Raw genomic sequence first — 14,533 nt, 5'->3', positions numbered from 1 at the left:
TTGGCATTATAAAAAAACCTGAAATACTAGGCTATCCTGATCTATGCCTAATTCATACCTCCCACAGTCTTACCAGACCCTCAGGCTGACACAGACTAAACTGTTTGACGCCACCAGTCATCTCAAGTTCACTGCCCATGAGTCCATATCCACTTGGCTTCAGGACTCTCTTGTTTAAGCAGGCATACGTCAACAAGCATCACTGTTGTTCCAGCCCTGGAGCTCTTTCATTGTGAGGAGCCCACAGGGACTGTGAGAGTGGGCAGTTGGATCGGGTTCGGTGGTCTGGGACCTGTCTGGCATAACAGACCTTTGAGCCACGGCTTTCATAGTGGTTAGCCTGTAAGGGCATAGAGTTTGGCTCTGGCCACAATCATGAGGGGAAGTATGACACACTGCAGTGCCAAGACAGAGCCAGATGCATTTAGCTCTTTCTTTCTTTCTTTCTTTCTTTCTTTCTTATTACCTACATCATGTCATGCTAGCCAGTGTCACTTACAGCAGATGCCACTACTTTCCAGCACTGTTTCAAAAAGGACACAATGGGATGGGTGGGTTTGTTAAAGGATTAGTTCACTTTAAAATGAAAATTACCCCAAGTTTTACTCACCCTCAAGCCATCCTAGGTGTATATGTCTTTCTTCTTTCTGATGAACACAATCGGAGTTATATTAATAAATATCCTGACGCGTCGAAGCTTTATAATGGCAGTGAACGGGACCAATGAGTATGAAGCTGAAGAAAGTGCATCCATCCATCATAAACGTACTCCACATGGCTCCGGGGGGTTAATAAAGGCCTTCTAAAGCGAATCGATGCATTTGTGTAAGAAAAATATCCATATTTAATAGGGCTGTGTATTGCCAAGAATCTGGCGATACGATACGTATCACGATACAGGGGTTACGATACGATATATTGTGATATATTGCGATACTGTAAGAAAGGCGATATTTTGCGATATTCCTTTTTTTAGAAAAAAGGATGTAATTTTAGAAAAAAACGGTCATAAAGAACACACCACCATATGCATAAAACCTTACAAACAACTTTATTTTATTTAATCAATGCAGTATCATTTGCATTTATATCACTAATCACTATTTATGCAATCTAAGGGAAAATAGTAAAGTGACTGCAGGATTCTTTAGGTGTATATGTGTTTTAAAAGTTCACAGTATAGCAGTTTTTAATTTCTAAACTATTTAACAACTAGTGCATAGTCCATTTCATGACTGAATATCTGTTTGTTTTATATTTAATACTGTAAAGCTGCTTGCTTTATAAAGCAGTCTAATGTATAAAGTGCTATTTAAATAAACGTGACTTCACTGAAGTGCTGAACAGAGCTGGTGCAAACATATTCACATCACTATGATCAGATGCTTTCTTAATTCTGTCACCGCTGTCATTTTTGTTGTGTGTTTATTTTGTTACCGAGAGGAAAGCGTGCAGTACATACTACATATTCTATCGAACGCCTCTCTCAGCATCGCGGATGGCATCGGGATATTAAGTGAGCTCTCAGATTCAATGCGTTTCCCGAGTTTTGGATTTTAACATGGCCTATTTTGCAAACAACTGACTCTTGTCGATCTCCTTAGTGGGTTCTTTATAGTTGAAGCCAAAATGAGCACACACATTTCAGCTCTGTATGCCGCGGGAGCGGAATAATTCTATCGTCTTGTGAGCTGGGTTTGCTAATGCTAACGTTAGCGATGCACCTTGCGCTTCTCCGGCTACGCGTCACTTTACGTTCTGAGATAACACTGACATCTAGCGGTTGGGTTTTATACAGTCTGTGGTTTAAACCGAGCACAAAGCCACGAATCTTGGATCTAATAATAAATAAATACATAAATATCGATACAGTGTTTTTGAGAATCGATACAGTATCGCCTAAACATAATATCGCGATATTCATGTGTATCGATATTTTCTTACACCTCTAATATTTAACAAGTTATAAAGTAAAATATCTAGCTTCCGCCAGACCGCCTTACATATTCAACTTACGAACTTGCGTCACGTCAGTTACGCTTTTTTTGGTAAGTTGAATACTGAAGGCGTAGGACATAGTGTAAGCAAGAGGCGTTACACTTTCTTCGTAAGTTGAATAAGGAAGGCGGTCTGGTGGAATATACCGTTCAGGATATTTATTAATATAACTCTGATTGTGTTCATCAGAAAAAAGAAAGTCATATACACCTAGGATAGCTTGAGGGTGAGTAAATCTTGGGGTAATTTTCATTTTAAAGTGAACTAATCCTTTAAAGTAAACATTACTTTTACTATTTTTCATAATTACGGTTAGTGATTTAAACAAACCCATAACACTAAATATTAAAATTCAGTGTATAACTCATCTCTCATTGTTTGTGTTTAAGGCACAAATGATACTTCAAATCATGTGACTTGTTGAGAAGAATGCACTGAGCATCAGTGAAGCACTGAGAACACTTTGGCAACCACCCACAATACCTTAGCATTATAGTGGTGAGTTTTGCATGGGCAAACATTTTACTTTTATTGACACGGGCAATACATCATTAAATGATTGTGCAGAGTCAGCAGCAGTACCATATTGAGCTGTACCAAATTCCAGCACTAAATGATTGCTAAATGTACAATAAGTATGACATCATCCATTATGCCATCATACACATGCTTGCAATATTTTAACCATGTGCAAAGCCTTATGAGCTTCTTAATCAGAGCAGCCCGACACAGAATAGCAGGAGCCTATTTTAAAACATACTGTGTAGGTGTATCATGCTAATACAACATTCAGGGGTTGTTTGCTTTAAAATAAAGACCATCAAGAGCACAGCTGACACAATGAAAATCATGCTAGACTTTATATTCTATAACAGTATTTTACACCCTCCCCCCATTTTTTTTACACCTCACTATTACATTATTTGTTTTTAGAGATTCCTTGCAATGGCCATGGAACTAAAGATCACAAACACTGAAAAGAGTGCTTGTGTTAGAGTTGAATCAAATGTCCCTACATATTTTAGAATCCAAAGTATCTTAATTCAGCTTATTTATGTTCATTAAAGGATTAGTTCACTTTTAAATAAACTTTTGCTGATAATTTACTCACCCCCATGTCATCCAAGATGTCCATGTCTTTCTTTCTTCAGTCGAAAAAAAATTAAGGTTTTTTAAGAAAACATTCCAGGATTTTTCTCCATATAATGGACTTCAATGGACACTGAACGGTTCAAGGGCCAAATGACAGTTTCAGTGCAGCTTCAAAGGGCTTTAAACGATATCAGACGAGGAATAAGGGTCTTATCTAGCGAAACGATCGGTCATTTTGGAAAAAAAATACAACTATATATGCTTTAACAAACGTTCCCCTTTTAAGTGCCTCCGCCAAAATCGCATTTCAGTATTCTCCAAAAAGCTTACGCTGTATGTCCTATGCTTTCCCTATTCAACTTACGGAAAAAATTTAACTGGCGCTGCGTTCGTTCCGTAAGTTGAATAGGGAAGGCGTAGGACATACAGCGTAAGCTTTTTGGAGAATACTGAAATGCGGATTTGGCGGAGGCACTTAGAAGGCGAACGTTTGTTAAAGCATATACAGTTGTATTTTTTAAGAAAATGACAGATCGTTTCGCTAGATAAGACCCTTATTCATCGTCTGGTATTGTTTAAAGCCCTTTGAAGCTGCACTGAAACTGTCATTTGGACCTTGAATCCTGGAATGTTTTCATCAAAAACCTTAATTTTTTTTCGACTGAAGAAAGAAAGACATGGACATCTTGGATGACATGGGGGTGAGTAAATTATCAGCAAAAGTTTATTTAAAAGTGAACTAATCCTTTAAGTAATGGCCATGAAATAAATTTAAATATATGACCATTATAATGTATAGTAACAAAATTCACAGATAATATCTGTAAATAAACACAATTTATTTAAAACAGGGAGAATGAAGTAATGGAATGTCAGTCAACTAAAAGCATCACATGATTTGCTAGACACATTAGAGTGTGTGTGTGTGTGTGTGTGTGTGTGTGTGTGTGTGTGTGTGTGTGTGTGTGAGAGAGAGAGAGTATATATATATATATATATATATTCAACAACTTCATATGAAGAAGTATCTGAAGTTGTTGAATTTATTTGTTGTAAAAATGCAGTAAAAACAGTAATATTGTGATTTAAAATATTATGAAAATATATTTAAAATAACCGTTTTCTATCTGAATATATTTTAAAATGTAACAGAAGCCATTTCTCCAGTCTTCAGTGTCACATGATCATTCTCATATGCTCATTTGCTACTCTAGAAAAATTTCTTATTATTATCAATGTTGAAAACAGTTGTGCTGGTTCATATTTTTGTGGAAACCATGCTTTTTTAGGATTCTTTGGTGAATATAAAGTAAAAAAAAAAAAAAAAAGAAACATTTATTTGAAATAGAAATCTTCTAAAACATTATAAATGTCTTTACTGTCACCTTTGATCAAAATAATGCATTCTTTTTTTAATAAAAGTATTAATTTCTTTCAAAAAACAAAAAAATTAATAAATCTTACTGACCTCAAACCTTTGAATAGTAGTGTATATTATAGCAATGTGTATATTATAGTAATTTGATATGATATGTTCACAATCAGGGCACTGATACTGCATAGAAAGGAACTCTATAAACCCATTAGGATGCTCAAAACAGCAACAAAAAAAAAAAGAAGACAAATAGAATAAGTATAAATTCTATCTCTATGCAAACCTCACCACAAGCATGATACGCTTTCCTAACTGTAAGGCCATCTCTGTGCGGGCATTACTTAGGCGTTATAATTACTCGTCTCGGAACATCTGTACGCTTGTCACAAAACCGTCAACTAAGCAGCATTCAGTGAGAGGCACTCAACTGTCACACAAATGCTGCACAGGCAAAAAACAATCTTCCACGGCCGAGCGTGTCACGCATACACGCACCTGTCAATCAAGAGCTGCACATCTGGGCTGCGGGCGCGAGCATGTCCAGTGCGCGGCTGCATCAACCACAAATCCCTGTTTGAGCGCTCTGCACCTCACCACTCCGCTGAAAGGGCTGAAGAGGTCCAGCTGGGGGGAAACCAGGTCACTGATACAGAAAACAGAAGCACTACACCGTAGTACAGCAGCTGCTAGCTTAGCGCATCATCCACCCCTCCCAGCATGCTCTCACACACGGAGGCGTTACAGTCTGCGAAAGACGCCCCGCTGGCAGGCCGCACTGGACCAAAGAGTCAATTCTAGAAAGCCGAAGTGGGCCGAGAGGTGCCGAGGAGCGCCGAGAAGCCGAACGCACGAGGAGCAAAGGCTTCTGGGAGTGGAGAGCAGTGTTACCATTTAATGCTGTTATCACAGGCTGTATTTAGCTGGAGGTCAAGCACGACTTTACCCTGCAAGGAGGATTATGGTACTTAGCTGATTACTGGCTGCCTGACGGTTATTGCCTACCAATTGTACGGACTGGGAACTCCTTCTCCGAGTGCAAGACTGGATTTCAGCATAATCATCTTCCTCTTTGCCCCGGCAAACTCCAGGAACAAAGCGACACAATATCCCAGTGAAATAAACCTCTCTCGATATGATGTATCAGCATATATAAGTTGGCTGTCTCAGCATGTATGCAGCAATGGCATGCATGTGTGTGTGTGTGGGTGCATTTCCCTGAGCTCTGAGCAATGTGGGCATGTTCACAAATATTCATAGATCTGGTGTGTGTGTTGAGGAAGACACAACAGTCCAGTCTTTTTCTCAAGCGGACAGATTAACTCTGGGTCTTGTGAGCATGTGTGCATAAATGCATCTGTGTGACAGTGAGAATATAGCGCCACCTACAGTCAATTAAATATAATGCACTTTAGTTTGGTGTTAATTAAGTGGGTGTATCACAATTATGTGTATATTTTATGTTAAAATTAGTTTTATGAGGGTTTTTAATAGCCCATGCAAATATCTACAAAAAAGTATAGTACATGAGTACACAAACATGCTGGAATTTAGGGATGCATGATTTGAGGGAAAAATCGAACTGCGATTTTTCCGATAAAAACTGTGATTTAAAGAAATCCATGTTTGCTATGCATGTTTGTAGGGCTGCACAATTTTACCAATTGCGCGATTTGACTTTGTGCGCTATTGAGCGGATTTGTAAACACCTCTGATTGGCCTTTATGCTCACACACTCATCAGATATGTCTGTGATTGGCTACAATGATCAACGCTTTAAAAACATGTTGTAAATAGACATCTATCATGTTCTTCACCGAGCGCTTACACAGATACACACGGGAGCGTTTGAAAGCAGGCGTCTATCGTGGACCAGTCCGCTGACAGACGCCTGCTTTCAAACGCTCCCGCTTTCAAATCGATTTCCAATTCAAACACTTCCGTGTGGTTTCAAAAGCTCCCATGCGTTGATCATTGTAGCCAATTACAGACATATCTGATGAGTGCGTGAACACAAAGGCCAATCAGAGGTGTTTACGAATCCACTCACATTTTTCAGTACCGAACACCATTCAGAACCTTATTCAGATCTCAAATGATTTTTTTAATGATTTTTATGACTTGAGGTTGTGTGAACAGTTCTTAAACACTTGCATGTATCTGCCAATGTGGATGGACCACTGTAATAAACACTGAATTTGCAGTGCCACTGCAAAATAAATTATATTTTAGCTTGCAGTTTGAATTGAATGTGAAAATATTAATATTGCATTGCAGGCAGCAAAAGTGAGAATGACTCTTTTGACCCAGTCTTTTTTCCAATACATCAAAAACACGAGTCAGTGGGAGTGATTACTGAATTAATTACTCGCTCACGGAAACACAAGTCAGATCACTTTCAATCATGTCTGACTGCTCCTGTGTTATGTTGTATTTAAGGTTTCTGAGGCTTTTAAACAGTGTATTCAGTGTATTTTGAAATGCTATATATTTTTAGTGTTTTTATTTAATATGTAGCTAGTACATAATATATACTTATAAAGACAGCACTTATGCCAACCACTGTGCTATTAAAATCTGTTTAAACCCCATTAAAGTCTGTGTAAACACACCTTGCTAGCACAGCAAAGCCCTAACAACCACCTACAACATACTAAGCAACTGCACAGCAATACACTGAAAACCACCTACATGATCCTTCAGAAATCATTTAAATATGCTGATTTGGTGCTCAAGGTCTTAATAATATAAATGTTAAAAACAGCTGCTTAAAGGGTTAGTTCACCCAAAAATGAAATTTCTGTCATTAATTACTCACCCTCACGTCATCCCAAACCCGCAAGACCTTCGTTCATCTTCGGAACACAAAGTAAGATATTTTTGGATGAAATCTGAGGGTTTCTTAACCACACATGGGCAGCAACATCATTGCACCTTTTGGGGTCCAGAAAGGTATTAAAGACATTGTTAAAATTAGGGCTGGACAATTAATCAAAAAGTAATTGAAACCAAAATTCAGAACCTCTAACCGAAATAATTTTCCTATGTCGGTTATTTCGTTTTTTTAATCCTGTTAATACTTCCCCCTTAAAAACATACTACCGTGTATGTAGCCATGTGACTCTGCCCCGTCCAGTCAGTGGCATGAAAGCAACATGGACATGAACACCAGGTCAACACACAGAGACGGCGCGCAAACTGTGAGCCTTGCGTCTTCACTAAACTTTGTCAGTTGTTTGTGTTTTAAGGTTTGGACATTCAAGCGATTTTTTTAGACGATCGGATGTGTATTATTATATCGAGCTACCGTGCTCACGCAGCTGCATTGTGGCACGAACACTCATACAAACAGTAGCTGCACAAAACGTGAAGATCGCGCGCACAGAGAGGAACGCAGAAACTAGTTGTCAGCGCTGTCCTGTGATTTATCACTAAAGTAGCTTAGAAACTCAAAAGTTATTATAGCATATATTTTTCTACGTTTGAACTAACAATTTACAACCCACAGCTTCACAATTAATAGAGAAACGTTATGACTAATTCACACATGCAATCGCTCTCATTATGTACTGGTACTGTGCTAATTTATCTTTATCTGGTTTACAACGAGCAGAAATCTGTAATAAATGTTAGGAACCATAGATAAAATAACTGCTGAAAGTGAGCTCTTTCAATAGGAAAAAATATCCCACCTTTAATAGTCAAGCATATTTAGAGTACAAACCTTGTAAGTGAACTATGAGGGCAAAAAAAAAAAAAAACAGAAACAAAATCATTCATTAATCGTAATCGAGGTTGTAATTTTAGGTCATAATCGTCCAGCCCTAGTTAAAATAGTCCATGTGACTACAGTGGTTCAACCTGAATGTAATGAAGCGACAAGAATAATTTTTGTGCACAAAAACAAAATAAAACTAATGACCATATTCAACAATTTCTTCTCTTCCGTCAGTCTGCTACGTAGTGAACGCAGTGCAGAGCTTCCGTGTTTACGTCCAAACGCCAGGCCAAGTTTTGGCCAACGCTGTGCATGTGAGCACCACGACGCATGCGTGTGATGTTGACACAGGAGCCGGCCAATAATGAGTTGGCGTTCTGACGTAGAACCCAGAAGGGCTGCACTGCATTCACTACATCAACAGCGTAGGAGACTGACATAGAAGAGAAGAAATTGTTGAATAAAGTCGTTATTTTTGTTTTGCTTTTACGCACAAAAAGTATTCTCGTCGCTTTATAACATTAAGTTTGAACCACTGTAGTCACATGTACTATTTTAATGATTGCTGCCTATGTGTAGTTCAGAAACCCTCAAATTTCTTAAAAAATATCTTAATTTGTGTTCAGAAGATGAACGAAGGTCTTATGGACCTTATGGAACAACATGAGGGTGAGTAATTAATGACAGAAATTTCATTTTTGGTTGAACTAACCCTTAAAGTTTTTGTGGAATCTGTGATGCATTACCATTTAAAAAAAAAAAAAAAAAAAAAAAATTATGTAGCAAAGACGCATTAAAATTATCAAAAGTTACATTAATAATGTTACAAAATATTTCTATTTCAAATAATTGCTGTAAATAACTTTTATTCATCCTTCTTCATTGTAACAGACTTTATTGTGATTAATCTTCTAATTTGTTTTTGTATACATTTTAATATTTTTTGTAAGTTTAAATATGTACGAGATCTGCACTATCTCCTTTACTAAGACGGGACTCTTATTTTGACGGGTGTTCTAGTCTACGGACTGACAAGGAGTGCACGCAGTTCTTCAGAGTTATTTTGCAGATTTAAAGTTTTTCCGTTTATTAAGCATCCCCCGAAAAGGCATACGATCTGTATGTATTTGTTAACTGTTAGTTGTAATAAGTGTTTTGAGTAATTCGCTGTATGTTGATGATAATGCAATGGAGAGAGAGAGAGAGAGAGAGAGAGAGAGAGAGAGAGAGTTTAATGCGCACTTCCTGTGCTCTGTAATGTTTAGCTTTTGTGGTGATTTGTTTGGAGTGAAAACGGACGCAAAAAACTTAATAAAACATCAGTAAAGTTTTGGTCATCACTCGGATGGGGTCCGCTATACTTATGAAAGTTACAAAAGTTATTTAGTCAAGAATAGTGTGCGATCTTTTGTTATTTGATTAACTTTAAAGCGCAGACAGCAGCGCTAGGATTACGCAACAGTCATTATACAGCTCAGTGCCTTCACGCAGTTAATTAATAAACCATCGGTTTGCTATATCGGCCTTTTTCCTGCTACAGCCGATATGCTGATGGTTGTAAATTGAGCAAAAATCGACCGATAAATATCGGCAGCCGATACATCGGTGCATCCCTAGTTTTCACACAGCCTTGGAAGAGACTTTTTTCAAAAACATAAAAAAACTTAATTATTCCAACCTGATCAGTAGTGTATAAGAAAAAAAATTCTAGAAATAAGAAATAAAATGATAAATATCCAGATTTGTCTAATTTTAAATAATTTAAGTCACTTTGAGGCCAGGTCCCGGTCCCCTGCTTGAGAATCAGTGCACTAGTGGGAATGACATACTGCACCTTCTCAACTGATGTTGCTAACCTAGTAGCAAGGTTCATCATCCAGTCCCACTTTAGGACAGATGGTATAAATCAAATCTGTCAGTACATTGATTCCAGCGGAGCATTCACGTTGTGATCAGCCTGTTGGACCCTCCACACAGTGATCAGACAGCAGCAGAGATCACAGCCTCTCACCAAGGGGGATCCGCATCTGACCTGCTTTCATGTAAAAGCTCTAAGACTGCCTTATTAGCTTCTCAAAACACACACACACGCACTGTAAGTAGGGCATACCCCAGTAGAGCGGGACACACTCCACGGAAGAGGTGCAGAAAATTCAGGCAAGATAAATCAACAACAACTGTGAGGTAAATAGACCCAACAATAAGATATCAGAGCGCAAGTATGAAAAATATATATTTAATACATAAACCTTAAGAGGTATACGAATTATCCATTAAAAATACCATGGTATCATCACAGTTTTTTAGACAGAACCATGGCCATACCATGGTTTTTAGACATGTACTGTACCATGGTACTACAATATTACATAAATATAGTAAATAATACTTTAGTATCATGGTATTTTTCAAGGTACGTGGTATTACGATTAAAGTGTGCATTTCGATAGTCTTCTTCCATATTGTAAAGTGAAACAGCGTCTTGGACAAGAAAAAATGAAGGTGAACACGTCATCAGAGAAGAGATGTCGTTGCACTAGGGAGGGGAAGCTATTTTGATTAAAGATTACAAGCAGGGCCTAAAACTAACTTTTTGTCACACCTGCCATACCGATGACTTTAGAAAATTTACTGGCCAAAACTATTTTTTACCAGCCATGAAACAAAAACAGGCAGTTATGACACTGCATAGACTTCATATCCTTTTTAAAGTTCAAGAGCAGTGAGTGATTTTTTTCCCTTTGTTGTTTGGTTAACATTAAAAACACGGACAGCAGCAGTATTATTAGGATGCTGTCACTTTAAGAGCGAATGCATGCACGGATCATGCGTTTTCTTTCTCAACTGAAGACATAAACCGACTATCGGACTATGTTTAGGATACTCGCTGACGGGCATTTTTTTGACAATTTTTGTGTGAATTTGTTGGTTCAAGCACAGGAAGGCGTGAAAGAGAGCTCAACTTAGTATTTGCGCACTAAAGACACAGTTTTGAGGGTGCACGCTTTGGATGTTTTGGAACTTTCCACACAGCGCGAGTATTGAATTCCCTTTCGCGTGTTCTAGCGCTTGAATATTTACACTGTAGGCTACAGAGCGACATTCATGTTTGTTCACGTTCATGTTCTTACAACATTGCATTGTTAGAATTCATAAATATGTTACTTGCCATCTGGTGACTGACAGAGTTTCATATACTCGCCAACACCAATTTTTATTCGCATTTGCCGCTTGCCGAGTGTTAATTTTAGGCCCTGATTACAAGGGTACATTAATTTTAAAACGATAATGATTAACTTAAAATCAACTGCAGTTTGATCATGCAAAAGTTGCTGTAACAATGCTAAAGCGGTTGCTAGGATGTTGTTATGTGGTTCCTAAGGTGCAGTGAATTGTTTAGCATGTTGCTATGCACTTGCTGTGGTTTTCTGGGTAGTTGCAATGGCATCGCTTGATGGTTGCTATGATGTTCTGAGTGATTTTTAGCACATTGCTATGTGTTTGCTAGGTTTTTAGGTGATTTTTAGGGCATTGCTAGGTGGCTACTACTGTGTTCTGAGTACTTTTAGCATGTTATGTGGATGCTAAGGTGGTTGATAGGTGGTTGGCAGGGTGCCCTGGGTGGTTGCTAGTGTGTTCTAAGTAACTTTATCATGTTGCTATGTGGATACTGGCATGTTAGGGTGGTTGCTAGGGTTTTGATAAGTGGTTGTTAGAATGCTCTGGGTGGTTGCACGTTTTAGCACATTTTAGCATGTCATAGCACATTGCTATGTGGTTGCTAGGGCATTGCTAGGTGCTTACTAGTGTATTCTGGGTGTTTTAACATATTGATATGTGAATGTTAAAGTGTCAGAGTGGTTGATAGGAGTTTGCTAAGTCAATGGTCGTCTCTGCGTAGGGTAATGTGTTAGTTCAAATTATTAACCCTAACTATGAGCAATAGTGATACTTGCCTTAGCAAACACTACTATAATATTTCTCTCTTAAATCAGCTGACTGCACTGAACTGTTTTAATAAGCTTCACCATTAGTTAGATTACAGAATGCTATAGACCTGTCATTTAACCCCCACCCAAGCAACACCAATATCCAGAGACAATACCACTCAAAAACGCAACTCTGCGCTAAGTACAGCGTGCCAGACATGAGTCATACTTCAGAAGGCAGTAGCGGAATGCTCCAGAACGTTGGTGCAGTACTCTGAATCTATTAGTATGCTCGTTGTGTTCCAAATATGCACTGATTTTAATTACCTACTCTTCCGATTCAGGGTACATCACTCAAGCACTGCACTTCTGATGGAGTAATGCTGTTTACTGGAGTCCAAAACCCTTGTCAACTTCCTCTCTTTCCAATGGAAAGGGTAGGAAGGTTTAAAAAATAGTTTACACACACACACAAAAATTATATTCTGTTATTTTTATTCACCATAATGTTTTTCCAAACCTATTTGACTTTTATTTTATCTGTGGAGTACAAAAGGAGTTTTTATACTCTCTCTCTTGCAATTACACTACTGTTCAAAAGTTTAGTGTCAGTAGGATTTTTTTTAAGAAATTCATATACTTTTATTGCTGAAAAATGGCTGCTGAAAATTCTGGCTGCTGAAAGTTACATTTTAAAATGCACTGAAATAGAAATCAGATCTTTTAAATAGTAATAATTGTTCACAATATTACTGTTTTTACTTTATTTTTGATCAAATAATTTCAGCCTTGGTAAGAGACTTCTATCAAAAACCCAAACTTTTGAACAGTATAGTGTACAATGAACAGGAACTAAAGCTTTTAAACTTCAAAAACAAGTATCATAAAAGTAATACATATGACTTGTGTGCTATATTCCAAGTCTTCAAGTTATGCAATAGCAAAATTTGTTGTTCATTAAAGGATTAGTTCACTTCAGAATTAAAATTTCCTGATAATTTACTCACCCCTATGTCATCCCAGATGTTTATGTCTTTCTTTCTTCAGTCGAAATGAAATTAAGGTTTTTGAGGAAAACATTCCAGGATTTTTCAGCGTGACCTTTCCAACGTGATTACGTAATGCATGGCGCATCGCAGAACTAGTGCAAGATGAGTGTTTATGGTTAAAAAGTATATCTTTTGAGAGAGATCTTTTTAATAAATCATTTGATCCAGTTCAGAAAATTGTCTGAACGATTCATTTGTGAATCAAACTGATGAATTAAACAATTTTGACTTCAATTTCAGTCTGTTCCTCACACAAAGCTTGTAAGACTTGGAACACGAGCCATACTTTTATGATGTTTTTGACTTTGAAAGCTTAATTGCATGGAAAAGAGCAGCCAGTAGCACATTTTTAAAATTTCTCTTTTGTTGTGAAGAAAAAGAATGTCATGCATGTTTGGACTGACATAGGGGTGAGTAAATTATGTTAGTATTTTCATTTTTAGCAAACTTTTGCTTTAAATGCACTTCCTTTCTTGTAAGGATCACTCTTTAACTAATGGGCACTCCAGTGTGGTGGGATTTGAAACACTCAGTCCAGCGCTGCACACAGACCGTCTCTATTTTGGGCCTGGACAGGCAGGTCATAGGGCCGTAGAGTGCCTTGCAGGCTGCTGAATAAATTATTTGTTTCTTTATATAGTGGGTGAAGCGAATGCCGGTTGAGTCGGCAGCCTTAAAAGAGGATGCGAGCGAAGAGTATAAATGAACACACATTGGTTCCTCTGACGCATGCGATGCAGCACAGCGAGAGACGTGGGTGAGCGGCGCAGTCAGATGGGAGACTTTCTTGTTTCATTTTAAATTAAAACAGATTTTCTCTCTCTTCTCTCTTAGATAAACACTGCCCTATTCATCCACTCCAGTCGAGCCCTTTCTAGCACTTTCAATCAGATTTCACACAAAAGAAAAATGCAGTGCGGCGCACAATGGCTGAAGTGCAGAAAATTGCAGTGGCTCCGAGCGCAGAGAGCTAAAAATGCGTTGGCGACCAGCTCGGAGCTAAGTATCACTGTTATTTCTATAGCAAAGTTTGTTTCTCAAGGGCAGAAGTGATGAATATTTCTCTGCGTATTATCAAAGGCAGAGAGATGTCATGTTGCTGTCAGTGACAGGGAGGATGGGAGCTCTGAGGGGGATGAAACAGCTGTGGGTTTGGGAAATGACACTCTACGGTGTAGCAAAAAGTGTTGTGCGCAGCCTTTTCATGTGGAGTCAAGGTAGTCCTCAAAAATGCCAGGGATGTAGGGACGCACTGATACTGTGCTCATGTTCTCCTGCTCTGTAAAATGCTCCAGCATGCAGAATACATGCAACATTCATTGCAAAAACACTGACGCAGAGCTAAATGTCAGCAGATTCCAGATCCATTTGATAT

At 38.2% G+C, this 14,533-nt stretch overlaps 1 protein-coding gene across 16 annotated transcripts in view; it reads right to left on the bottom strand.

Annotated features, from left to right (window-relative positions):
- Window positions 1-14,533, bottom strand: part of rims2b (regulating synaptic membrane exocytosis 2b) — a 156,592-nt gene that overhangs the window by 90,368 nt on the left and 51,691 nt on the right. The gene's annotated exons all lie outside the window — the stretch shown is intronic.

This window comes from Ctenopharyngodon idella, chromosome 19 (genome assembly GCF_019924925.1).
Source record: "Ctenopharyngodon idella isolate HZGC_01 chromosome 19, HZGC01, whole genome shotgun sequence".
Lineage (NCBI taxonomy): Eukaryota > Metazoa > Chordata > Actinopteri > Cypriniformes > Xenocyprididae > Ctenopharyngodon > Ctenopharyngodon idella.
Note: the sequence above shows the minus strand (reverse complement) of the source record. Positions and strands in the feature narration are given on the sequence as shown.